Below are 24,613 nucleotides of genomic sequence, written 5' to 3'. Positions count from 1 at the left end.
GGGTTCCATAACCATTTAAAGGTCATGATTCTCTGTTGGTACTTTTTATATTTGCAACAATTTATAGTAGATGTGATTTGTTCTTTAAAATATACAAGATTTCCTAATGAACACTGAAGTTATGACATCAGAACTCATGGATTGGAAGCAGTGACATCAGAACTCACTATTGATAAAGAAATTATTGACAACAGATTATACACAAAATTACCACATTATAATCATGTTTCATGTAATTAGTGTAGTAGCTATGAGGAACTGTGTACCTGGGATTGCTGTTATGAATGTTGATCTGTGTATATACATTACAGTGAAACTGATATATGTAGTATGTTTCTGATTTTAAAGCATTACAATAAATAATAAAGAAAAATAATGCAGCAAAAAAGTGTCTGATCATATTTTCCATATATTTTGTCAAGAAAAGAATATGTAAAGTAAAATTAATGGGACAGTTACATTTGCAATATTGTGTAATAAATAGTGCTTGACAAATTAATAAGCACCAGAAAAACCTGTAGGGTGAGAACAGAGCTACACAGTGGCATAAGGCATTGTTCTTTAGTAGAGATGCATTAGTTGTCTAGTTTATCTGGTGCATGGACATTGCCTGTATTATCCGTCTACAGATATAAGGTAAACTATGTGATTCATGCAATGTTGTTTTTAATTTTATTTTTTGACTTTCTTATAGCTCCATAAAAGTGTCAGGCCACCACGGCTTGGACACACACAAGAGACAGATATAGATCTCTGAGCTGATTATGTATCTTTTCAAGCAAGGAAATGTTGGATAGTTTGATAAACATAACCTAGAGGGAACTACAGGAGAGCTACAATTTTACAGATTAACCCTTAGATTGGACAATAATTTGCATAATATAAGTGAAAGATAACTTCATAAGAACTGAACTTAGTAGTAGAATCAAGTCCAATCAAAATAAGCATTAAACCTACAGTAATTCAGGAGATATTAGTAAGTACATCCAGCGATTTTAATATCACTTTTTGCTTATTCCCGAGCACTCTTATATTTCACTATTTTTATTTATTATTTCAATCAAGTTAATAAAAGTTATATTTTATCTATTCTTTATGACATCCCCCTAACAAATAAGATATCTTGATTGAGGATTTATGGGAGTCTATGTTCACCAATTTTGTAAATAATCTTCTGGGTTTTTTTATGCAATTTACGACAAGTAAACAAAAATTGTGCTTTTTGCATGTTTTTAGTATGGACATAGAAAGTTCAAGTATTTTCTATAGAAAATATTAGCTATGTGATAAATGTATATTTTAATATACTCTACTAAATGTATATTCTGTGATAAGGTAAGATGGTTCTGTTGAAAATGTTTTTTCTGGTGAGTTTTTGTGATTGACCAAAATGTAGAATATTCAAGTTTGTAACGCACATGCACACAGAGTTTGTTGTAGACTAAATACATTAACAGAGAGTATATTATATTGGTGTGTACATTTTGTCCGTACCTATTCTGAATTGCAATTTTTAAATGTTTTTTAAATCATTTTCTCACGAGCTTCATTTTTTAATAAAAGCTAAATACTTGCTTTAAGTCGACAGGTCGCCTAGCGGTTGATCCAATACCTTTCTCTACCAAATTATGTCGACCTCTGACACGTCTAGGCCGTGGAGCCCACTGTCCCTTGTTTGGCTCATTATGTATTACCCACCTGCACAGACAGTACCCCATAACTCCCCGAAGGGAAGTGTTGCTAGCAATGAGCTACCCTTTTAAGGGAGAGTGCCTAATCGCAACTCAAATGCGTCATTTATGGTTGAAGAAAAAAAAAAAAAGAAAAGAAGAGGACAGAGCTACACAGTATCCTAAGGCATGGTTAATTAGTAGAGATTCAATAGTTTTCTAGTTTATCTGGTGCATGGACATTGCCTGTATTATCCGTCTACAGATATAAGGTCAACTATGTGATTCTTTTGTTACTTAGCATGCAATGTTGTTTTTAATTTTATTTTTTGACTTTCTTATAGCTCCATAAAAGTGTCAGGCCACCACGGCTTGGACATACACAAGAGACAGATATAGATCTCTGAGCTGATTATGTATCTTTTCAAGCAAGGAAATGTATGATAGTTTGTTAAACGAAACCTACAGGTCTGATGTAAGACATGAGAGCTACAATTTTACAGATTAACCCTTAGATTGGACAATAATTTGCGAAATATAAGTGAAAGATAACTTCATAAGAACTGAACTTAGTAATAGAATCAAGTCCAATCAAAATAAGCATTAAACCTACAGTTATTCAGGAGATATTAGTAAGTGCATCCAGCAATTTTAATATCACTTTTTGTTTATTCACGAGCACTCTTATATTTCACTATTTTTATTTATTATTTTAATCAAGTTAATAAAAGTTATATTTTATCTATTCTTTACGACATCCCCCTAACCAATATGATATCTTGATTGAGGATTTATGGGAGTCTATGTACACAAATTTTGTAAATAATCTTCTGTTTTTTTCTGCAAAGTAAACTATAATTGTGCTTTTTGCATGTTTTTAGTATGGACATGGATAGTTCAAGTATTTTCTATAGAAAATATTAGCTATGAGCTAAATGTATATTTTAATATACTCTACTAATTGTATATTCTGTGATAAGGTAAGATGGTTCTGTTGAAAATGGTTTTTCTGGTGAGTTGTGGTGATTGACCAAAGTGTAGAATATGTCTTTAGAGGGTATGTCAAAATGTTCCTGGAGGAGGGCAAAGGGAAGAAAAAGGTCCTGAGCATATAGGTCTTTAAGAGAGACCAAATATCTGGAGCACCAGGAAGAAAGATTAAGCTCCGGAATAAGTTTAGAGAGGGCTTGGAGGGACAAGTTGTAGGTAGGGAGTGACAAACTTTTTAGTCGACTTATAAGTTGTCCATAATCAGCAGTGCATCCGAGATGAAGAGGAGTTGGAAGGTAGGTACTGGGCGAGCACCAGTGAGGATCCATAACAAGTCTACTAGGGGATAGGCCAGAAAGGAGGGTCGTTTTAGGTCCACCCATGGTTTAGTGTTGGAGGGGTGAGACCAGTCCCTAAGGTGTGACATTAGGCATGCTTCTTGGTAGAGGGCGGGTTGGGATGTGTTAGGCCTCCCTGACGCTTTGAGAGGGTCATACAATGGTATGCCATAAGTGGACGTTTATGTTTGCAAACATAAGTTATCATTAGTTTGTATAATAGATCCATATAATTTTTAGGAACAATTTAGGGTGTGGTGCGAAAGAGATACATCAGTTTTGGGAGAAGCATCATCTTAAAAGTAGCTATACGACCCAGCCAGGAGACCTCGTAATTGATCCAAATCTTAGTCAATGTGTCAGGCGCCGTCCGCACGGCCGCCTGACTGCCTGACCGCGCGTCTGGTTGCTATGCAACCAGACGCATCACTTCCGGATTCCCCCTGCCATCTGACCCCTTGCTGTATGACGCGCCCCGTTGCTAGGCAACGGGACGCTATGTAGGATTCCCGGCGGCAGGTATGACAGCGCTGCAGCGCTGATGCTGATTGGATCACCACACTATTTAAACCTCTTCCTGCCCTCTAATCAGCGCCAGAGTATCAGGTCTTCCTGTCTCCAGCGTTTGTGTGTTCCAGTTGCTGTATTTGTTCCTGACATTCCTCGTGCTGCTTGTGACCCTTTTGACCCGGACCGTTTGACCACCCCTATCTGGATTCTGCCTTTGTACTGCACTCCCTGAAAGTTACCGACCCGGCTTGCCTCACCATTCTTCTGGATTTCCCTTTGTACCTCCTCTACCTGAACGTTGCTGAACCGGCCTGTCTGACAACCCCTTGTATCTCGCTGTGGACTCTAGGAAGGACCGCGACCTGCGTATCCCTGCAGCGGAGTCCATACTTCCTTGCGGGGGTTCCTGGTGAATACCAGGGGCACGTTAGACTCCGCGCCTTCCTCTGAGTTGCGCCAACAACAGCAGGTACCTTCTACCAGTCATACACCCACTATCAGTCGTGACACAATGAAGTAAGGTGCGCAAGTAGTGGGGTAAAATTGGATTCAAATAGATCAGCAGTGGTGGCAGGAATATTAATGCCCAAGTAAGGCAGGAATTTTTGTACCCATACAAAAGAGGAAGCGTAAGGGTGGGTAGGGGAATGTTAAAGGACAAAGCCTCCGATTTGGTGATATTAAGTTTATAGTAGGAGGCAGTACTATAGCAATCTAGTATGAGCTGGTGGGTCGCTAACGAGGTCTCCGTGATGGTGACAAACAAGAACACATCATCCACAATTTTCTGAGAAGAGTGACCCCTGGGAAGTTGGATGTTGACCTAATTGTTTGAGCCAAGGGTTCAATGGCCAAGGCGAACATAAGTGGGGATAGAAGCAAGCCCAGTCTAGTACCATTTGAGATGCTGAAGGGGGGATAAAGAAAGTCATTACTAAATCTTCTAGCTGTTGTTCTTTGGTAGAGTGCTAGAATAGAATGAAGGATGTCCCTCTGGAAGCCAAATTTAACTAGGACATCTTTCATATTTAGCCAATGAAGCCTATCGAAGGCTTATTCTGCACATAAAAACAGCAAGACTAGTTCTGCTGCAGAGTCGATCACATTTAAAATACGCCTAGTATTATCTGATGCCTGGCGACCAGGTATAAATTCTACTTGGTCCGGATGGATGAGGTGAGGGAGAAATGGATTCAGCCTGGTGGCTATTAACTTAGCAAAGATCTTTAAGTCTGTGTTGAGTAAGGTGATGGGTCTATAATTTTTACAGTCTGAGTGGTCTTTACCTGGTATCGGGATCGTAATGATCTGTGCTTCCAGCATTTCTGATGGAAAGCTATCTCTGCTCATCACGTTATTGTACAAGGCAGTAAAGAGTGGAGCTAAAGTCTTTCTGAATGTAGTATAGAAGGAGCTAATGTATCCATCTGGACTAGGTGCCTAGGTATCCTTCGGCAGGGTCTAAATTACTGCTTCTACTTCCAGTTGGGATCAGGGGAGGTTAAGAGATGCCAGGCGTTAGCATCAAGGGTTGGGAGACGTAGGTGGGGCAAAAAAGCAGTAATTGAGGTTGGTGTTGGTTGTGGCAGATTGGTGTCATTTTGCAGATTGTAGAGGACAGTGATGTATTTGGCAAACAGATTCGCTATATCAGATGGGTTGTATGACTTTTGTATTTCTGTGTTCATAGTGGCCCCACCCCCTGCTGTAATTGGTCAAAAAAATGCAATCTGTTTGGTCCCGCCCCCAACATGCCCACCTCCCACTGATCTCCTGGAGCAGTACTTGTTAATATTGGCAAGTATGATTTAACTTATGTGTAAAATAATAAACTAATTTGCACCCCTAGCATTGTAACATGGTTTGTCCCAGAGGACATTTACTCCTATTTTTGCCTTACTTTCCTTGACTCAGGCCCTCAGTGAGGACACTTGTTACCGCCCAAATACTTTGGCATCGGTGGCTCCGCCCACAACACAAAAGCAGCAATTTATAATTCCTACCCAGCACTAACTACTAAACTATTCTTTAATCACCCCTCTGTGCCATAGCTCACACAGAAACAGAATGGCTGGCAGTGTTCTTGACAGTCGACAGTGTCAGTGACATTGCTCAGCGTCATTGCTGAAACAGAAACAATAGGGGTGATAGTGTTCTTGGCAGTCTGCAGTGACATTGCTCTGTGCCATAGCTCATACAGGAACAGTAGGAGTGCCAGTGTTCTTGGCAATCTACAGTGTCTATGCCATTGTTCAGTGTCATTGCTCAAACAAGAACAATAGGGGTGGCAGTGTTTTTATCAGTCTGCAGTCTCCTCAGTGCCATTGCTCACACAGAAACAAACAATAGGGTTGGCAGTGTTCTTAAAAGCCTCCAGTGACATTCCTCTGTGCCATAACTTACACAGAAAAAGGAGGGGTGGCAGTGTTCTTATCACTTTCCAGTCTCCTGTGACAAAACTAGCTGCCGTTGCTAACACAGAAACATGTGTAGCAGACAGTCTTCTTGTCACTCTCCAGTCTCAGCATGAACTGCCCGGTGCAGAAGCGTGGCCATTGTGGTGGGTTGTTTCATAAGTCCCGCACTTGTACAAAAATCAAATGTTACCTGTGTGGGAAGGAAGGCCACCCTTTTAGTAGGTCTGAACTGTTGAGCATTTCACCTTGAGAAAGATCCCGTGATAGGGGATTGAAACGCGTCGGTGGATTTGCTTATCTCTGCATTTACTTAGATCTACCGGTATCCACGTCTCGGGAGGGACGTCTGTGAGTGTTGAGCTCCACGGCTTGTGTTCCACGCTGGCTGCCGTTTGCAGGTTGGATTCCGTCGGACTTCACATATTTTTCATCTAAGTGTCAGAGATTGTGGGATCGGAGTTCTATTTACTACATGCTGATTATCAAATTTGCTCCGGTAGGAGTATTTATGTTTTATAGTTATTAAAGAAACATTTTATCCTAAAGATGTCCGTCTTCCTTCTCTTCTGCTACATCGTTTGAGATGATTAAGAAATAGAAGGTTTTGAAGTGCCAATATTAAAGAATATCTGTTGTAAGTAATACCCCCTGCGTGAGATTTCCCACATCATAGGAGGATTACAGACTGCACCTGATGGAATGTTCATTTTGAAAGCTTGCAATTTGAAACCACGATTTATATATTTTTTCATTGTATTTTTTATTATTTATATTATTTATATTGATTCTTGTATTTTGTATATAGTTGGATACCCAGATTGGTATTATTCCATCTAATATCATACGGATTACACTATTGTCTTTTCTTCTCTCTTTACATATATACCATCATTGGAGAGTGAAGAAAATCGGATACACGATCAAAAATAAGTATTTGCCGTGTATTTGTGCCATTGCTCTGTCTCTTACTATCCAGCTAGCTCACTGCAGTCTTTGGCCCGAAAGTGGATGAAAATAATATTGTGACCTGTGAAGTGTTCAAAATTGACTGAAAATAAGTGGAAGTTAGTGTTATTGAGGATAATACTAATAATAATAATAATAATAATAATAATAATAATAATAATGTAGGAACAAAAAAAAAAAAAAGAATCAAATTATGTTATTTTACCATATTTTAGGAATTTTTTTAAAAAAAATACAGATCCAAAACCAAAACACGCAAGGGCGGTTTTTCCAAAACCAAAACACAAACTTAATACAGATACAAAACCAAAACACGGGGCAGAGAACATCTCTAATAATTAAGTAGTTCACTTATGGATGATAGTCATGTGTCATGGACAATATAGTTCATGAAATCCTATATTTTATAGAGAGATAGGTCCACATGTGAAAGCAATTAATTACTTGGTGATACTCTTACTACTCTGTATTTCCTTTCAATTCAGGCCAAAAGAGAGTAGAAAAGGAAAAATAATCAGTTTCCTTACATAAAAAAAGAATACATAAATACAGCGGCACTATTATCATATAGTTAATAAAAAAACTTAAAATAGCAAAACTTTGGGAGCCTCGTTGCCATTAATATTTTCAGACTTGAAAGGAAATTCATTGATTCCTTAGTCTTATCAATGAAAAACCCACAAAGTTGTTTCAATGCACTGAGTTCATTGAAACACATATATTTGAGTTAGTAGATACAGGTACCTAGGTTGGTACATAATCTGAATTATACAACATGTAAGTGCTTATTATATATTTCCAAGAAGATTGTAAATTGAAGTAATAAATTACTAGATGTGCAATGGGTAGATGCATTGATATTGATATAGCACATTCTTCAATGAAACCTATTTGTTAGGTTACAACTATTTCTAATGCATTAAAGTTACAAAGGCTTGGGGGCATGTCCTGGTGGTGACATTGAGTGGATGCAGTGAGTGACAGCCCCTGATAAACACTTATATAATAACATTTTATTACCAATGTTTAAACATCACAGAAGTTCTAACTATAATTCACAGTGACTTTTTGGGTTAAAAAAAAAACAATTTACACATCTAAATCATTAACTTTAAAGGACAAATTCATAAGCGACATCTCTAACTGACTGAATCACTATTTATACTATTTATAACTTGTGAAGGAGATTAAAATCTATCATCCGTTTTACTCTTGTGCAGCCACACTATCTTAAAAACGTTACCACAATTATATATTCAAAATGTGATGTCTTGAATAAAGATTTGACAGCTTAAACTTTTGATGAATTGAACTCTATCTAACTCTGGATAAATACGCATATCCGATGCAATTTATATGTAATTCCTCATTAGATCATAGCACGGATATATAATACTCAGCATTAAATGGCAATATAACTTGAAAGATTATCCATCATTTAGCCTAAAATAGTAGTCTGAATTATTAAAATAGTTCTCTTATATTTAAAATGACTACAGAAAGAACATTTTGCTCCTCAGAACATATACCTGGCTTTCTGCTTGTAAGAGTGGAGAATTAAACAGCAACATCACCTCTATTATCAGACATCTGGAGGCTATTCAGGTGAGCCATGCACTAGACTACCACCAGGTGGACCTAACTCCTCCTAGACGGTTCATCATCAACATTTATTTATATAGCGCCAGCAAATTCCGTAGCGCTTTACAATTGGGAACAAACATTAATAAGACAATACTGGGTTATACATACAGACAGAGAGGTAAGAGAACCCTGCTCGAAAGCTTACAATCTATAGGACAATGGGAGTTAGAAACACAAGGGCATGTGCTACATCATATTGCACAATGGACCAGCCAGACTGCAAATGTAAAAGTACTGACTGGGCTGTGTGTGTTGCAATGTTGGTCAGAAGGTTGTTGTCTTGCGTTAGCAGTGTAGAGGATGGTAATAGTGTAATCTGGGGAAATTAAGATGATGGTTAAGGAATATCATAACCTTGTCTGAAGAGGTGGGTTTTCAGTGAACTCTTTAAGGTTTGAAGACTAGAGGAAAGTCTTACTGTGCATAGGAGGGAATTCCACAAAGTAGGTGCAGCCCGGAAAAAATCCTGTAACCGAGAATGGGAGAGTGGAGGAGAGACGTAGATCTTGTGCAGAACGGAGGTGTCGAGTAGGGAGATATTTCGAGACAAGTGAGGAAATGTATGTCGGTGCAATTTTGTTGATGGCCTTGTATGTTAGTAGAAGAATTTTATATTGGACTCGTTGAAATACAGGCAACCAATGTAGAGACTGACAGAGTGGTTCAGCAGAGGAATAACGGTTTGAAAGGAAAATCAGTCTAGCCGCTGCGTGCAAAATAGATTGTAGGGGTTCAAGTCTGACTTTGGGAAGACCATTAAGGAGGGAATTGCAATAGTCGATGCGGGACATGACCAGTGCATAAATTAATGTTTTTGCGGTGTCTTGTGTCAGATATGTGCGTATTCTGGAAATGTTCTTTAGGTGTATGTAGCATGATTTAGATAGAGTTGATGTGGGGAATAAACTACAGTTGTGAATCAAGGATTACACCTATACAAAAAAGTTGTTATATACCTATGGCGCTTACTTTCTTGCACTGAAAACGTTGTTCTAGGAGATCTTACCAGGAACAATGCAACGTACCTTCCTACAACATAAAACTTATAATGGTGTAGTATGTCTATTACATTGTAAAACAACTTTATAAGAAAAAATCATGGGTTCTATAGTCCCGTGCTAAATTATGATCAGCAAACAATACGGACACCCGTGTCTTCTTTATATTGCAGCACCCTTTCGGATGTATGCTTACTCTGTTTCAAATGAAATCTCGCCCATAAAAGGGCACGGGACTATAGAACCCATGATTTTTTCTTATAAATGATCCAATAGGTTGTTTGCTGTAAGAAAGTGTGGAGGCATGTGTAGGCAATTCTCTCGAGAAGCTTGGAGGGGCATGGGACCTGGGAGATGGGGCGGTAATTTATGAGAGAGTTAGGGTCAGAATTCTGTTTTTTTAAAATGGGAGTAATCACTGCATGCTTGAATATAGATGGAAAAATACCAGTAGAAAGAGATAGATTACAGATTTTAGTTAGAGGGGGAATGAGCACAGGAGACAGGGACATACCCATTTGTGAGGGAATGGGATCAAGAGGACAGGAGGTAGAGTAGGAAGATGAGAAGAGAGTAGGATCAAATGAAGAGAGAGTGTCAGAGGGTGCTACAAAGGAATTGAGCAGATTGCTTGTCAAGGGAGATACCATTTCAAGCCTGATCTTATCAATTTTGTCCTTGAAATAGGAAACAAGATCCTGTGCACTGATGTTAGTTGGAGGATTTGGGGCAGGAGGATTCAGAAGAGAGTTAAATGTGTTAAAGAGGTGTTTGGGGTTAGAAGCCAGAGCATAGATGAGAGAACGGTAGTATGCTTGTTTAGCAGTGTCCAGAGCATTTCTGTAGGAGTGGTAGATATCAGTATATGTGATGAAATCATTAGAGGCACAAGATTTACGCCAGTGACGTTCTGCTTTATGAGAAAGTTTTTGTAGAGTTCGTGTTACTGTAGTGTGCCACGGTTGGCAACGAATTCTATGCGAAGTATGTAGTGTCGATGGAGCCAGTTGATCCAGGGCAGTTGCTAGGGTTTGGTGGAAATAGGGTACTGCCCGATCAGGGGAGGAGAATGTAGAAATTGGTGAGAGAAGGTGTTGGAGAGAGGTGGAAAACTGTTGAAAATCAATAGCGTTGATATTCCTGCGGGTACGAGGAGGCTTGGAAGAGTTTGACACTAGGGAGGGTAAAAAAACTGGGGGTGAGTGCGTAGCTAATAAGGTGATGATCCGAGAGGGGGAAAGGAGTGTTAAGGAAATTAGAAACTGAGCATAGTCTAGAGAAAACAAGATCAAGACAATGGCCATCCTGATGAGTAGCAAATTTAATCCACTGGGAGAGGTCAAGTGAGAAGGTTAGAGAGAGTAGTTTGGAAGCAGCATTGGAACGTGGATGAGAAATAGGGATGTTGAAATCACCCATGATGATGGTGGGGATATCAGTAGATAAGAAGTGAGGGAGCCATGCAGAGAAGTGTTCAAGAAATTGTTGGTGTGGACCAGGGGGGCGATAGATGACAGCAACATGCATAGAGAATGGGTTAAAAATCCTAACAGCATGTACTTCAAAAGAAGTGAATGTGAGTGATGGGACACTTGGTAGAACTGTGAATGTGCACTGTGGAGAGAGAAGTAGTCCAAACCCCCTCCTTGTCTGCCTCCTGGTCTGGGGGTGTGGGTGAAATGGAGACCACCATGTGAAAGGGCTGCAGGTGAGGCAGTGTCTGAATGCGTGAGCCATGTTTCTGTTATTGCTAGAAGGTTGAGGTTGTATGAGAGGAAGAGATCATGTACGGAGGTAAGTTTGTTACAAACAGAGCGTGCATTCCAAAGGGCACATCTAAAGGACTTTGGAAGACAGGGGAGACAGGTTATGTGTTTGAGGTTTGCCAGATTTCTGTAGTGTTCAGATATATGTGTGTGGGAGAAGTGAGGGGGACCTGGATAAGGTGATATATCACCAGCTAATAGAAGCAAGGAGGAAGAAAGGTAGCAAAGATGATTGTAAGATGTGTTTTCTTTTAGTTTCTGGCGGCAGGGTGAGGCTGTTAAAGTTATTGAATTTAAATAGCAAAAGAGTCCATGAGCGTTCACTAGAGGTGAGTGAAGTAATGAAGGGGCAATGTGGACAGACGTGTGTGTTGCAGGATGGGTGAGGGATGATATAGTCCTAAAGATAATGCCATAAAAAGAGAGAAAGAAAAATATTTTGGCAAGCATTGGGACTAGTAGTCAAATAGCAAAAATGAGGAATTAAAGGAATTGCCTAATTGCAATGTCCAGTGTAATCAGATAAGTAGTGCAGTGCTAGGCTGCAGCAAATGTAGTGTATTCCTGGATGTCTGGATAGTATAAAGTAATGATGTGGGGAGCCATGTGGGGGAGTGGGTGGAAGTGTTGAATGGAGAGTAATAAAGAGCAGGTAATTGAGTAGCTGAGATTTTGCAGACTCATGAGAGAGGAGATTGGTTGAAAGACAGTATAATTTCTTCCTACTTGTAAAGGGAGACAAAGCTTAAATAGAATTGAAGCACAGTGGTGAGATAGGGGACTGAAATAACTGTAGCATGGGTAGGGAGTGGTTGAGCAAGTAGTACAGCAGACTGATTAAACAGAGTGGATTTTGCATTGAAAACAAACTGAAAAATAGAACAAACTTGAGAGGAAAATGAGATCAGTGTCCAAAACAGTCCTCATGTTGCATGTAGCTTGTAGCCAGAGTTGAAAACATCAGAGGTTGAATATGGAATTTCAGGTGAATACTGACTGTTGTCCTTGTGAAGCTGTGTCAATAGGTAGAATGATCTTCTCCTGTTTCCTCCTGTTTAACTCTGGTATAACTCCGTATTATGCTGTTTAAATTTTTGGTTTCACACTTGTATCTAAACACATTTAGAGCTATACACACTAACTAATCAGCCATCACTGGCTTTGCAGCCATTCTACTATGAATATATCTGCTTAACAGACACATGTGATCAGAGTACTTCAATCAAGCCCTCAATAAACCCCCCCCAACAAACCTTAGCAGTAAAATTTTAAACAAACAGTGAAAGGACAACTTGCAATAAGGCTGCAGTAAATACCATTAGAAATAAAACTGCATTTTCTTAATTCGGATCAGACTGTTGCAAAAGGCAATAAGGCTGTAGTAATTACCATTAGAAATAAAACTGCATTTTCTTAATTCGGATCAGACTGTTGCAAAAGGCAATAAGGCTGTAGTAATTACCATTAGAAATAAGACTGCATTTTCTTAATTCGGATCAGACTGTTGCAAAAGGCAATAAGGCTGTAGTAATTACCATTAGAAATAAAACTGCATTTTCTTAATTCGGATCAGACTGTTGCAAAAGGCAATAAGGCTGTAGTAATTACCATTAGAAATAAAACTGCATTTTCTTAATTCGGATCAGACTGTTGCAAAAGGCAATAATGCTGTAGTAATTACCATTAGAAATAAAACTGCATTTTCTTAATTCGGATCAGACTGTTGCAAAAGGCAATAAAGCTGTAGTAATTACCATTAGAAATAAAACTGCATTTTCTTAATTCGGATCAGACTGTTGCAAAAGGCAATAAGGCTGTAGTAATTACCTGTTGATGAAAGAGAGGAAGCAGAGATTAGACACTTCTCATAGCCTGATGTCCGGTTTAAGTCCGAATTATGCTGTTTAAATTTTTGGTTTCACACTTGTATCTATACACACTTAGAGCTATACACACTAACTAAGCAGCCATCACTGGCTTTGCAGCCATTCTACTATGAATATATCTGCTTAACAGACACATGTGATCAGAGTACTTCAATCAAGCCCTCAATACACCCCCCCCAACAAACCTTAGCAGTAAAATGTTTAAACAAACAAACAGTGAAAGGACAACTTGCAACAAGGCTATAGTAATTACCATTAGAAATAAAACTGCATTTTCTTAATTCGGATCAGACTGTTGCAAAAGGCAATAAGGCTGTAGTAATTACCATTAGAAATAAAACTGCATTTTCTTAATTCGGATCAGACTGTTGCAAAAGGCAATAAGGCTGTAGTAATTACCATTAGAAATAAAACTGCATTTTCTTAATTTGGATCAGATTGTTGCAAAAGGCAATAAGGCTGTAGTAATTACCATTAGAAATAAAACTGCATTTTCTTAATTCGGATCAGACTGTTGCAAAAGGCAATAAGGCTGTAGTAATTACCATTAGAAATAGAACTGCATTTTCTTAATTCGGATCAGACTGTGGCAAAAGGCAAAAAGGCTGTAGTAATTACCATTAGAAATAAAACTGCATTTTCTTAATTCGGATCAGACTGTTGCAAAAGGCAATAAGGCTGTAGTAATTACCATTAGAAATAAAACTGAATTTTCTTAATTCGGATCAGACTGTTGCAAAAGGCAATAAGGCTGTAGTAATTACCATTAGAAATAAAACTGCATTTTCTTAATTCGGATCAGACTGTTGCAAAAGGCAATAAGGCTGTAGTAATTACCATTAGAAATAAAACTGCATTTTCTTAATTCGGATCAGACTGTTGCAAAAGGCAATAAGGCTGTAGTAATTACCATTAGAAATAAAACTGCATTTTCTTAATTTGGATCAGACTGTTGCAAAAGGCAATTCTGCTGTAGTAATTACCATTAGAAATAAAACTGCATTTTCTTAATTCGGATCAGACTGTTGCAAAAGACAATAAGGCTGTAGCAATTACCATTAATTAGATTAAAAATGAGGAGAGCAAAGAGTCATAATTATATAGTGTCTGCTCTAAAATTCCAGCTTGGGATATTTGAATAAGTCAGGGAAATTGTCCCTTTATAATTGTATCCCCAAAGTTAAGGCAGAAAATATCACTATTGGCTGATGGTAGTCTCTTGTCACTTAAACTAGAGTGAGTAATCAACAAATGTTCAGGACCTGAAAAGGTTGGGAAGAAGGCAATCGGAGCTTAATCACCAGATTAGATTATAAAAACAATTAAACTAAAATTAGTATGGAGTCAGCAATCTATCTGAAAAAGCCTCAGAAAGCTCTCATTGGTAAGCACTGAGTATCATGCAAATAGTACCATATGCCATCCCCAAATTGAGATAAAAATATTATTAGATGTGCACTCCGTTCCCTATCACTAAGGGTATAACCATATATTGGTCTATCAGATACTATTAAACGGGAAACAAGAATCTAAAGCTCATTATTTGAACTCATACCCAGCGTGTGATTAAATAATTCCAATCACGTTTAAGGTTTCCATTCAAAAAAATAGGTTTGTAGTGTGTAAATCTCCCTCCGAGTATATGTAATGAAATAAGGCAATGTCAGTATTCATTCATTAAAGGTCTGATTGTACTTTCGAGAGAAAAAGGATTGTTGTATCTCTATCCCCACAATTAAGCCTTGTAAATAGCTATTGAATAAATAAGATAATGAGGAAGAACAATGTCAGTATTATAAAGGCAGAAAGCCGTAGAGCTCCATGTTAAAGATTACAACTTGCCGAGAGACAAAAGAAAAGAGATAGTCTCCCCGCAAAAGGGACTCTATATAGAGCTCACAAATGAATGAATTAAACAAATGATGATAGTGCTTGGTTCAAAACACAGCATGACTGATATCTTGTTAAGAGTGATTGTGGCTCAGGGAGAAACAAAGGATTTTTGCATGTGTACTGTCTCGTAGCAGAGCCTGTATGAATGACCGTTCAGGAATCAGAGAAAGTTGCGGGGTTCGGGGCCAAAATGACGCAATTGGCCTCGCCCCGCCCCCTCACGCCCTCCAAAATGGCATGAATCAAATGACGCGATTCTCGGTGAAACCTGGGATGCGGGAGTCTCCCGGACTTTCCGGGAGAGTTGGCAAGTATGAGTAAGAGCGATTGTGACTCAGGGAGAAAGAAAGGGATTTTACATGTGTGCTGTCTCGCAGCAGAGCCTGTATAAATGATCAAGGATCAGAGAAAGTTGATGCTGGTATTGATTAACTCAGGGAAGGAAAATAAAACTCCCTGCAGTTGGATATAATATATGACCGAACAGTAAACAGCTGATACTATGTGAGTTCAATTGAGACTCAGAAAGGGAGAGTAGGACTCCCTGCAGTGGATCTGATATACACACCGAATGAATGAGAAGATGTATGTTAAGGTGAAATGTTGCACTGTATCATAAAGGTTGTTACCGTGCTCTAATGATAGTTAAGATATTTATTGTTGCCCCTAAATTGCATAAAATTAGTATGAATTGCTACTGAACGGAGCGGTTCTGGCTAAAACAGCCGCTCGTGCTCTCCTTTTAAGAAGCACAGACGTCAACTAGGACGTCACCCTGACATACATTTCACATTGAGCTTTGTCAAAGGGAATCCTATTCTGATATTTTCTGCCTTAACTTTGGGGATACAATTATAAAGGGACAATTTCCCAGACTTATTCAAATATCCCAAATTGGAATTTTAGAGCAGACACTATATAATTATGACTCTTTGCTCTCCTTATTAGACATTTTTAATCTAATTTTGGATTAGTGTGTATAATTTTGTGGCACACATCCACAATTATTATTTTTAATCACTTATATTTCACTTTTTTTAGACCAGGAACCTTTATTAATCATTAATTAATAAAAGTTATGTTTTATAAACATAATAAATAATAAATAATAAATCTATTTCAGACCGGAGTGCATCATATTCTTTTTCTTGTCAGGAGATTCTCTCCTTTCAAGGTTTTTCTTCTAATCATATGTAAAGTACTTATAATACATATGGAACAGATTAATAAGTTTATCAAATAGACTTAAGTAATATAAATATCATATCTAACCTGTTAAAATGCTAAAAATAATAAGAAAAAGTGTATTAAGTGACATGATTTGCTAGTAGTACAAGATCATAATAACAAAAACTAGTGCACAAAATAAACTAATATACACATACCGAAAAATATGTAAGGATAAGTAAAGATAACAAAATAGAAAACCATTGCCATAATTGGCTGTTGTTAGAATATTGGTGTCAGTGATTGTGAGCAATATGAGTAATATAGAACACCAGTGAAACGTACAGCTTACTCAAAAAAACATGTAAAAGTAAAAAATAATATTTTTTTTTAAAATAAAGATATCCCATACAACTGTCCTATGTGATGTCTGTTTGCTCTGAAAGTCATCTATATAAATTTGAAGTGTAAGACCTAAAAAGTCATGATTAGGTATTGAAGTGAACAGGGTTAGACATAATTTAATCTTAATGTTAAGCTTTGATTCATTATATATTGTCATGCCTCCATAATTATACCAGTAAGTATATCATCCACAAGTTATAGATATGCCATGAAATTATTGGGGTCATTAAGACCCTGTGGGGCCAAACTGTCCATAAGGAAAATTCTTTTCGATTCTCTCCTTAGAAGTTCCAAATTCATGTCTCCGCCTCTCAGATCCATCTTGTTCTGCTCCATAGCAATGGCCTGGAGTCCATGTGTGCTACCATCATGGCATTTCATAAAATGCCTCGCCACCATTGTCAGTTGTTCAAAATTGTTCACATCTCTTTTAGCTCATTCGATATTGTCCACATGTTCCATAATTATTTTTTTAAGAGGTCTACTTGTCATGCCCACATAATGTTGGTTACAGGGATAGGTTAGGCAATAGATTACATTGGGAGAATTGCAGTTCAAAAATCCTTTGATCTTCCACGTCTTGGAATAGCGGTCCCTATATCCTTACGTTTGGTCCATGAATTGACATGCCGACACGTGCCTCATTTATAGAAACCCATTGGTCTATTGGAGATTCCAGTTTTAGAAGGTAAGGTATTGTGTACAATACAGTTCCTCAAATTCCTGGACCTGCGCCACGTCATGGAAATGCTGTCTCCCAAAATCTACCCGAGGTCATTATCAGACCTGAAAACATCCCAGTGTTTTTGAAAAATGTTGGTTATTTGCTGCCACTCAGAGCAGAATGTGCCAATCATACGGACATTCTGGTCAATGTTGTTAGTTTTAGGAGGTGGATAAATGAGGGTCTCTCTTTTTCTCTTATTTATAGATATTTCAGCCTTACGGATAATCCGCTTTTCTTGGTGTTAGAGACTTGAATCTGATTTTGCTACTATCTAATTAGAATAGGACATAAAGAGAGACAATCAGTGAAACGACACGCGTTTCACTGATATAGCTTTTTCACGGCTAAAGGTCTCTAACACCGAGAAAAGCGGCATCATGTTTAATATCCGCAATACCTCATTTTTATAACTATCCGTCCACTAACATCAGGGATTAGATTTCCAATAGTTTGGGAGAATCCATTCATACTTACGATCTGCCTCCTGCATTTGAATGATATAGAATGATTTCCAGAGGCAGATCGTAAGCGCAGGTAATGATTTTGTGTTTATCTAGCAAAACGTGCTATTGAAACAAATTGTTTCAATAGCACGTTTTGCTAGATAAACACAAAATCATTACCTGCGCTTACGATCTGCCTCTGGAAATTTAATGAGACAGACCACATTGATTTGCTTGATTTATTTCGTTATATAAGCATATAATCACAATATGTGTTCATGATCTGTGGCAGATACTCGAATGAGAAAGATCGCAGTGATAGTGTATTTTATTACACTAGTATGGTATCACATTCCCTCTATTACACACGGGATTAAAACTAAACAGGGGATTTACGGGAGTACTATTAAATTAGACTCTGCTTAAAATATATATGTACCCGCATGACTCCTGAACATAGTATTTTTAACTATTAATGTGATCCATATGTACAATTAGACAAACCTAACCACGGAGGAGAGCAAATTGATTTAACAGCCCCTCTCTGGCTTTATAACTACTCGAACATTTATCTGTCATATTACAGACACTAGCTTTATCCATATAGCAGAAGGCTATCCAGTTTACATCATCCCTTGATGCGGGACTTTGAATACTCTGAACTTGTATTTATACGGCAATTGCATTTTCTATAACCACAGTGTATTCTGAGTGAGGTGTTGAATAACTCATACACATTAAACAGGGACAAACTTTCTTTCCCGTAGAATAATAGATTTTGAGACTTAGAAATCTGAATGGAATTTAAATTATCAATAGCTACTTCATACATATATGTATATACAGGAAGTGATTCTTTTACCCGGAGATATAATGTATGTTGGAGATGATTAAAGGGACAATCATTTTATTTTAATCATCTGATTTTTATTTCACACATTTTTTCATTTATATTTCGCTGCAATTTTATAAGAATTAATAAAAGTTATGTTTTATTTTCGTAATTTCCGCATAATCTTTAACTTATAATGTGGAAGTGAATAGTGCATTATTTCTAAACACTTCCTTTTCTGTTACCTTATTGCCTTTATATAAAGTAGAAGTGTAAGACCTAAAAAGTCATTATTATGTATTGAAGTCAACAGGGTTAGTTTACTGTTTCCTTATTACCTTTAGTTACTGCCCTAGGGTTATGATGCACCCCTTGTTTAATCACGAATCACAGAGATGAGATTAATACAAAACTGAATGATTTCAGAGGGTACTTCTCACTCCACATAATTGGTGCGACCACATCCACTTTCCTTTTCCCTTACAATTGACTTCTACTTTATACACATGACTTTCAGAGCAAACAGACATCACATAGATTGGTTGTATGTGATATCTTTATTTTAATAAAGAATATTATTTTATTTTTACATGTTTCTTTGAGTAAGCTGTACGTTTCACTGTTGTTCTGTATTACTCATCACTGACAACAATGTTCTAACAACGGCCAATTATGACAATGGTTTTCTATTTTGTTATTTTTACTTATCCTTACATATTTTTCTGTATATGTTGTAACAAAAGGAGGCATTTAGCTGGCAATATACAGAGAAAGCAGGGAAGTAGAGTAAAACATTTGTGCAGTAATGCACCTAGAGTGAAGACTTATGTATGAAAAGCAATAGTTTAAATTTGGTTAAGCTTACATGATCTGAAATCCTTCCTCTCAGCAAACAGACAGGGCGTGTCTGGTTGTGCAAACAGAGGCAGTGATGGGTGTTTTCTTTTAAAGAGAAGGTGGGTGTGTCACCTGTCCATCAAGCTTAGGCTGGGGGAGGAGCACCAAGTATAAAAGCTTGTTTGTTTCATTTGTTCAGGGAACAATGCTGGGTGAGCTGGCTGGTCCTGAGAGAGAGCTGGACTATGTATAGCTAGTGTTTAGGGTCTCCATGATTGCTGTACAAGTATACAGTGTCAAACATTTACCATCCTGACAATAAAGCACCATAAAAAGGAAGTTGTTGTTCGCGTGTGCTTCTGCAGTAGCGGGCTCTTGCCACAATGTATATTAGTTTATTTTGTGCACTAGTTTTTGTACTTATGATCTTGTACTGCTGGCAAATAATGTCACTTAATACACTTTATCTTGTTATTTTTTAGCATTTTAACAGGTTAGATATGATATTTATATTATTTAAATCTATTTGATAAGCGTATTAATCTGTTCCATATCTATTGTAAGTACTTTACATATGAGCAAATACATATTGATAAGATCTATGATCATTTCCATACGAAAAGATGCAATAGAACCATTCTTCCCCTTGGCTTTATATTATAGGATGACTTTCTTTGACCGGTACAACCGATCTTTACAAATAATATGAACTTTGAATCCACTTACCTGGATTGACATATACAGCTTGACAGAGATTCCATTACAGGAATAGGGTCTTAGCTGGTGATATCTAATTTTTTGTGTACCTTTCTCTGCCATCCAATCAAAACAACTGGAGGGGAGGGTAGGCGCCTCTTTCTTATTGGTCGTCAGCAGCGTTAGTCAATGGGTTATGCACTAGTTACCAGCACACGTTGCTAGGCCCCTCCACTATAGATAATCAATAGGAAGGCTTAGATGGGTTGCCTTTATAAAGTTATTACTAGCGAAATGCGTGTCGGCTACACACGCGCTGCTGGCTCTCTATAATCTATGCCACTCTATTTAGATATTTTTAGCAGATTCTTACTAACCATTAGTGTGCTGCCGGGCATACTATTTAGGAGAGATGAATTGAACATTGACAAAGAGTACAGAGTGCTATTATAGAAGCTCTTTCAGTGTGACAGGAGGGGGATAAGAATATCATATCAGAGATACCCCTGGGGGTTGATACCCTTGGGGTTGTTTAATATATTTACGAACTCTCCTAACTGCATGTACCTATTTGTAACGGCATAAACAAATTTGATAGGATAAATACAAAATATTGTGCCTTTTGCAGTGTGATAGTAGGGGGAAAGGTGATCACATTATAGGACCCCACACACACAATCAAACTTTGGGTTGTCTAAATGTCTTTCTAGGTTCTCCTAAATTGACTATACCTATTTCAAAGGCATAAACCTTTTTTGTCGTGGATAATATAAAACATTCTGCTTATAATGTTTAGGGAGCATTAATACCCTGAAAAGTGATTAATAATGTACAACCCACACAAATAGGAGTATATATCAGCTATATCATAGGTGTCACACACCAGACTCTCACTTACCTCTTTGCTACCTTTCTAAGTTGTCCCTGTGGTTCTCAGGCTCTGCTGGTTTCAGACCTATCTGTAAGATGCTGTCCAGTCTGTCTCCACTCCAGAGATCTCTCCAGAATCAGAGTATGGACATGGCCATCTTGGATTCGGTGGCATGATTCCTCTCAGCCAATCAGGTGATGAGAGCCTCCATTTCAGATTCCCTCCAAAACTAGTTCATGGGAGCTGCCATCTTGGATATAGTCACCTGATCCATTTCAGCAACTCTGAGTGCTGCTTCTGCCCATCTGATTGCAGTCTCCAATCAGCAATCAACAATAACTATAAAAAGACTTCCTAGAGTCCTTACCTGTTGCCAGTGCAACATTGTCTTCCAGACGCCAACCTGGTTCCCAGCAGTGTGCAGTCTCATTATCTTGCTACAGTCTTGCTACTAACCCAGCTCTCACAGTGCAGTCTGCATTCTGGCTCCAGTCTGATTCCAGCACTCTGGTTCCTTCCACTCTGGTTCCTTCCAGCAATCCGGTTACAGCAATCCTCTTCTAGCACTCCGGTTACAGCATTGTGTTTCCATTCCCGTTACAGCAATCCTCTTCCAGCATTCCAGTCACAGCAATCCTCTTCCAGCATTCTGTTTCCATTCCAGCTACATCAATCTTCTTCCAACATTCCGGTTATAGAATTGCGGTCACAGCAGTCCGGTTCCATTCCAGTTACATAGTAACATAGTTACATAGTAACATAATTGATGAACTTGAAAAAAAGCCACCAGTACATCAAGTTCAACCTATTTTGGATCTCCAGTGATCCTGCACTTATATTTGAAATTGAAGTTGAAATCTGTTTCAATTGTGAAAATCTCCCCAGCCCCAATATTGCAGTCTTATTTTTACCCTATATCCACTACTATCCTTCATTTTAATTAACGGTCGTATCCCTGGATACACTTTTCCGCTAAAAATTGGTCTAACTCTTTCTTAAACATATCTAATGAATCTGCCATCACAACCTTCCCTGCCAATGAATTCCATATCTTGACTGCCCTTACTGTAAAGAACCCCTTCATTTGCTGGTTGTGAAATTTCCTCTCCTCTAACCTTAGGGGGTGACCAGGTATCCTGTGTATAGTCCATGAGGTAAAAAGTTCTCATGAAAGTTCTCTGTATTGACCCTTAATGTATTTGTACATACTACTGCTAAGTCTACTGTCTGCGAGCACTCCCAAATCCTTTTCCATTATAGATACTCCTAAAATTAATTCCATTTAATTTATAGATTGTGTTCTTGTTTTTGATCCCTAAATGCATAACCTTACATTTATCTATGTTAAACCTCATATTCCATTTGAACACCCTCCAGTTTATTTAAGTCACTCTGTAGAGAAGCTACATCTTGCTCTGATTTTATTACCTTACAGAGTTTAGTGTCATCTGCAAAAATAGAAACTTTACTCTCGAAACCATCACCAAGGTCATTAATAAATATATTAAAAAGGAGTGGCCCCAGCACTGAACCTTGTGGTACTCCACTTAAAACTTTTGACCAATTATAAAATGTTCTATTTATCACAACTCTCTGTTCCCTATTCTCTAACCAGTTTTCGATCCATGTGCAAATGTTGTTTCCTAGACCCAGTTCCCTTATTTTGATAGCAATCCTTTCCAGCATTGCGGTTACAGCATTCCGTTTACAGACCGGTCTAGCAATTCAGTTCCTGTTTGCTTCCCCCTGCTAGTGTAACCACCATCTGCACCAGTTCATTCAGTACATGCAGAGGGACATTATCAGGCCACCCAGCCTTGTCTTATAATCCAGCTCCATAGACACAACCCAGTTTGGGTACAGATAGATCCTCAGGCAGGACAATAGGGGCTTGTGGAGCAATATAGCAGTGTCTATCTGCTAGTCTTAACAGTTAATTTTTCTGGTCTTCAATTTCAATATTCACGTTTTAATATTTCGCTAATTCTGATTGCTTTTTTAAAAGAAAAAAAAATCACACAGAAAATTACAGTAATATTTAAAGCATACCAATAAAGTTTGAAACATGTTTTTTTTTTCAAAACTTTTTTATTGAAGAAGTTCAGATACATATAATGCAATACTATTTAGTTTCATATAGAAATTCAGTTTCAGATACAATCAACATACATGTACATATATATTGTTACATTTTGTGTGAGCACAGTTAGGGAGATTCATCAATATTAGACCACAATTTTCTCAAATTCACATGCTCTCAATGTTGGGGTCTCAGCATGACTGACTTGATCATTCTATAAAACACTATAAGGATAATAATAATAGTAGCAATGACAATGACCATACCATCATCCCCAAAGAACGGGAGCGGACAAAGCACTCCGATCCCTCCCATCTCATAGCCAATCATTGCCAAAGAAAAGAAAACATCAAGGTGCGGAGAGACCAGAAGAAGAGGACAGAATTGTCCTGTATAAGGATTGGAGGGTCTTGAAGGAATACTCTAGTTTCAAACCAAAGCATTGGATGGAAGCATTCATAAAGCTGTATTTGCAACTGGTTGGGTAGGATGTTAATATAACTTTCCCAAGTTTCGAAAAACTTGTGATTTAAAGTACCCTTCTGGAGAGATGCCTCCAGCCAATCCATCCTCAGGTGAAAGTACATCTTTACCCTAAACCAATCAAGAGTTGGAGGGGAATTCTGGATCTACATATGGAGGATCGATTTCCTAGCCGCTGCAGATATTGCCATAAGCAACCTTCTCCCCCCTGCGGAGGTCCGCGTATCAGGAGGCAGAATGCCCAAAATTGCCCAATCAGGAGTAAGTGGCAGGTAATTTACTAATTCTGCAGTAGCAAATCTCCATACCCAGGTCCAGAAGGCCTTAATGATAGGACAAGCCCATAGACAATGATATAAGTCCGCTTGGAATTCACCACATTTGGGGCACCTATAATCAGCTAAAAGACCAAAGATATTTCGACGATGTGGTGAGAGGTAACCTCTATGGAATATGTTGAGGAACATATCTGCATACATGGAGGCTGGAAAGAATTTTATCGAAGAAGCCAATTCCTTCAACAACATCTGTTCTGTTAGTTGAGGGAAGTAGCGTAACCATCCACTCAGGCCCGAATTAATTTTAGTATGATCTATTATAGTTCTCAAAAAAGCATAATTTAATGAAATTGCACCTCTCTGGAGGGAGCAGTTAGTAATAAGGTATCAAGAGGGTTATCCCAATCCACTGCTGTAAAGAGCGAGATCACCTCTCAGGCATAATGCTGGGCTTGAACAAAAGAAAGGCCACATCGACCCTAAAGGGAAACAACTCCAGCGCCCCCACATGACGAAGTGGCTTTCTCTCAGTTTTGTCCAACAGTTGTTCAACCGTCCACAGTCCCTCCCTCTCCCACACAATGAAGGGGCAAGACGCCATGCCATCTTGGAATGAAGGATTTTTGACAAACGGTAAGTGTGTGGATTTATAGGGATTAAGGTGAAGTGTATATATGCCAGATCTTTCTAACAGAAAAAACAAGGGGATTTTCAAG

The 24,613-nt window shown here is 38.2% G+C and overlaps 1 protein-coding gene across 1 annotated transcript in view; it reads left to right on the top strand.

Moving 5' to 3' along the window:
* The first annotated feature begins 1,858 nt into the window (after positions 1–1,858).
* LOC142142664 (alpha-1,4-N-acetylglucosaminyltransferase-like) overlaps positions 1,859–24,613 on the top strand; it is a 76,856-nt gene continuing 54,101 nt past the window's right edge. Inside the window, exon 1 of the mRNA XM_075200524.1 lies at positions 1,859–1,942. The gene's annotated coding sequence lies outside the window, so the exon portion shown is untranslated. The remainder of the gene's footprint in view (positions 1,943–24,613) is intronic.

This window comes from Mixophyes fleayi, chromosome 3 (assembly GCF_038048845.1).
Source record: "Mixophyes fleayi isolate aMixFle1 chromosome 3, aMixFle1.hap1, whole genome shotgun sequence".
Taxonomy (NCBI): domain Eukaryota; kingdom Metazoa; phylum Chordata; class Amphibia; order Anura; family Limnodynastidae; genus Mixophyes; species Mixophyes fleayi.
Note: the sequence above shows the minus strand (reverse complement) of the source record. Positions and strands in the feature narration are given on the sequence as shown.